At 41.9% G+C, this 4443-nt stretch overlaps 1 protein-coding gene across 1 annotated transcript in view; it reads right to left on the bottom strand.

The window, feature by feature from the left end:
• Positions 1–4443, bottom strand: part of LOC140733618 (ammonium transporter Rh type B-like) — a 126677-nt gene that overhangs the window by 70711 nt on the left and 51523 nt on the right. The gene's annotated exons all lie outside the window — the stretch shown is intronic.

The raw sequence follows: 4443 nt of genomic DNA, 5'->3' as shown, positions 1-4443 counted from the left end.
GGTGTAGCAATTTGAGTTATTGTTATGTATTGTCTGTTTTTAGATGAAATTCTACTTATTCAAAGTTCGAAGTAAATATATTATGATTGTGTGTGTGTGTGTGTGTGTGTGTGTTTGTGTGTGTGTGTGTGTGTGTGTGTGTGTGTGTGTGTGTGTGTGTGTGTGTGTGTGTGTGTATTAAAAAAACGGGTTGGCGTGTGGCCAAATAGTTAAGGCATTTGTCTAGTGATCTGAAGGTTATAATAATGTTGGATTATTAGTTTTTGATTTATAAGCAAGATTTTATTTTAATGGTATATTAGGCTAGTAAACCAAATTTTGGAAATATATTTCAAAATATTTCATAGAATATTGAAGAATAATAACTGAAATAGATTTATAATAGAATCTCCATTAGGTTCCATACTTTGCACTAGAAATCAGAATTTGAAATGATTCTACAAAGAACAATACATGAATAAAGTGTATTTTACAGAAGCTATGGGCATAAGACTGATGAGTAATAGATAATTAGTAATTTGTTCAATATTGTCCCGTGTACCAAGATACAGTGAAAAACATTGATTTGCATGCCACCCATGCAGGCCATTTCACAACGTAAGTTCACTAAGGCAGTACAAAGGGGAAAACAATGACTTAATACAGGATATAGTGTTATGGTTGCAGAGAAATGGAGTGCAGATAGATAATGAGGTGCAATGCCATGCCAAGGCATCATTTTCTGTCAAATAATGGACCAAGCAAAACTGGTTGAACAGGAGAGGGAATGGGAGGTCAAGACTTCATTTTTATGGCGTCAGTGTGGTCAAGAGGATTTTCCGCTCAGGTGCTGCTCTGAGGAGAGATAGGACAGCTGCCAAATATTGAAAGGCCTAGATAGAGTGGGCGTAGAGAGGATGTTTCCTATAGTGGAGAAGTCTAGGACCAGAGAGCACAATCTCAGAAAGACATTCCTTTAAAACAGAGATGGGAATTTGTGGAATTCGTTGCTATAGGCGGCTACAGAGGCCAAGTTATTGGGTATATTTAAAGTGAGGGCTGATAGGTTTTTGATTAGTAAGGGCATCAAAGGTTATAGGAAGAAGGCAGAAGAATGGGGTTGCAAGGGATAATAAATCAGCCAAAATGGTGAGAACTTGATGGGTGAATTGGCGTAATTCAGTCTTATGGTCGAAGTTCAAAGTAAATGTATTATCAAAACACACGTGTATCACCATATACAACCCTGAGATTGATTTTCTTGCATTCCTGTAGCCCCCTCATCCTTTCCCTTCTCATCTCACCCTCACGACCTCATTACCTTCCTCTGGTTCTTCACCTCCTTCCAGTTATTCCTTGGTCTACTCTCTCCTCCTGTCAGATTACTTCTTCTTTAGGCCTTTGCCTCTTCCACCTATCAACTCCCAGCTTCTCACGTAAATATCCACCCCACACCTCTCTCCCTCACATCTACCCCTCTCTCCCTCACATCACATCTACCCCTCTTGCCTGGGCTCATTTATTTCCTGCCATCTTGTGCTGCTCCTCATTCTTCCAGCCCTTTTATACTGGCTTCTGCCCTCTTCCAGTTCTGATGAAGAATTTCAGCTCAAAAACATTATCTATTAATTTCCCTCCATACACAAAGTAGTGACTTCATTTGGTACTGGAGGTACCTAGTACAGTGGCCACTGAGTATCTGCTCATGGTCTTCTGCTGCTGTAGCCCATCCACTTCTAGGTTCACATGTTGTGCATTTGGAGGTGTTCTGCACAACACAGTTGAGTTTGAACCAGTCTGGCCATTCCCTTCTCATTAACAAGGTGTTACTGAGAACTCCCACAGAACTGATGCACACTGGATTTTTTTGTTGTTTTTGTTGCACACAATTCTCTGTAAACTCTAGAGACTGTTGTGCATGAAAATCCCAGGAGATCAGCAGTTACCGAGATACCCAAACCACTCGTCTGGCACCAACAATCATTCCACAGTCAAAGTCACTTAGATCCCCATTCTGATGTTTGGTCTGAACAACTGAACCTCTTTCCCATGTCTGCATTCTTTTATGCATAGATTTGCTGTCACATTATTGGTTGATTTGATATTTGCATTAATGAGCAGGTGTACAATGAGGGATTCTCTACAGAGTCGCTATGGGTGGAAGTGAGGAACAGGAAGGGATCAATAACTCTACTGGGTGTTTTCTATAGACCATCTAATAGTAACAGGGACATTGAGGAGCAGATAGGGAGATAGATTCTGAAAAGATGTAATAATAACAGGGTTGTCGTGGTGGGAGATTTTAATTTCCCAAATATCAATTGGCATCTCCCTGGAGCAAGGGGTTTAGATGGAGTATGTTAGGTGTGTTCAGGAAGGTTTCTTGACACAATATGTAGATAAGCCTACAAGAGGAGAGGCTGTACTTGATCTGGTATTAGGAAATGAACCTGGTCAGGTGTCAGATCTCTCAGTGGGAGAGCATTTTGGAGATAGTGATCACAATTCTATCTCCTTTACCATAGTATTTTAGAGGGATAAGAACAGACAAGTTAGGAAAGCGTTTAATTGGAGTAAGGGGAAATATGAAGCTATCAGGAAGGAACTCTGATAAATTGGGAACAGCTGTTCTCAGGGAAATGTACGGAAAAAATGTGGCAAATGTTCAGGGGATACTTGCATGGCATTCTCCATAGGTACGTTCCAATGAGACAGGAAAAGGATGGTAGGATACATGAACTGTGGTTTACAAAGGCTGTTGTAAATCTAGTCAAGAAGAAAAGAAAAGCTTACAAAAGATTCAGAGAGATAGGTAATGTTAGAGATCTAGAAGATTATAAGGCTAATAGGAAGGAGTTTAAGAAGGAAATTAGGAGAGCCAGAAGGGGATATGAGAAGGCCTTGGTGGGCAGGATTAAGGAAAACCCCAGGGTATTCTACAAGTATGTGAAGAGCAAGAGGGTAAGATGTGAAAGAACAGGACCTATCAAGTGTGACAGTGGGAAAGTGTGTCTGTAACTGAAGGAAATAGCAGAGGTACTTAATGAATACTTTACTTCGGTATTCACTATGGAAAAGGATCTTGATGATTGTAGGGATGACTTGCAGTGGACTGAAAAGCTTGAGCATGTAGATATTAAGAAAGAGGATGTGCTGGAACTCTTGGAAAGTATCAAGTTGGATAAGTCAAGCAACACACACAAAATGCTGGTGGAACACAGCAGGTCAGGCAGCATCTATAGGGAGAAGTGCAGTTGATGTTTCGGGCCGAGACCCTTCATCAGGACTGCAGAGTTGGATAAGTCGCCAGGACCGGATGAGATGTACCCCATGCTACTGCGGGAAGTGAGGGAGAAGATTACTGAGCCTCTGGTGATGATGTTTGCATCATCAATGGGGATGGGAGAGGTTCCAGAAGATTGGACGGTTGTGAATGTTGATCCTTTATTCACGAAAGGGAGTAGAGATAGCCCAGGAAATTATAGACCAGTGAGTTTTACTTCAGTGATTGCTAAGTTGATGGAGAAGATCCTGAGAAACAGGATTTATAAACATTTGGAGAGGCATAATATGATTAGGAATAGTCAACATGGCTTTGTTAAAGGCAAGTTGTGCCTTACGAGCCTGACTGAATTTTTTGAGGATGTGACTAAATACATTGATGAAGGTAGAGCAGTAGATGTAGGATATATGGATTTCAGCAAGGCATTTGATAAGGTACCCCATGCAAGGCTTATTGAGAAAGTAAGGAGGCATGGGATCCAAGGGGACATTGCTTTGTGGATCCAGAACTGGCTTGCCCACAGAAGGTATAGAGTGGTTGTAGACGGGTCATATTCTGCATGGAGGTCGGTCACCAGTGGTGTGCCTCAGGGATCTGTTCTGGGACCCTTACTCTTTGTGATTTTTATAAATGACCTGGATGAGGAAGTGGAGGGATGGGTTAGTAAGTTTGCTGATGACACAAAGGTTGGGGGTGTTGTGGATAGTGTGGATGACTGTCAGAGCTTACAGCGGAACATTGATAGTATGCAAAACTGGGTTGAGAAGTGGCAGATGGAGTTCAACCCAGATAAGTGTGAGGTGGTTTATTTTGGTTGGTCAACTATGATGGTAGAATATATTATTAATGGTATTCTCAGAGGGATCTTGGGGTCCGAGTCCATTGGACACTCAATTTTGCTGTGCAGGTTGATTCTGTGGTTAAGAAGGCATACAGTGCATTGGCCTTCATCGTTCGTGGGATTGAGTTTACGAGCCGAGAGGTAATGTTGCAGCTGTATAGGACCCTGGTCAGACCCCTCTTGGAGTACTGTGCTCAGTTCTCGTCGCCTCACTACAGGAAGGATGTGGAAGCCATAGAAAGGGTGCAGAAGAGATTTACAAGGATGTTGCCTGGATTGGGGAACATGCCTTATGAGAATGGGTTGAGTGAAATCAGCCTTTTCTCCTAGAAGCAACGGA

Source organism: Hemitrygon akajei, chromosome 9 (assembly GCF_048418815.1).
Source record: "Hemitrygon akajei chromosome 9, sHemAka1.3, whole genome shotgun sequence".
Taxonomy (NCBI): domain Eukaryota; kingdom Metazoa; phylum Chordata; class Chondrichthyes; order Myliobatiformes; family Dasyatidae; genus Hemitrygon; species Hemitrygon akajei.
The sequence above is the reverse complement of the archived record's forward strand: the minus strand, read 5'-3'. Positions and strand labels throughout refer to the sequence as shown.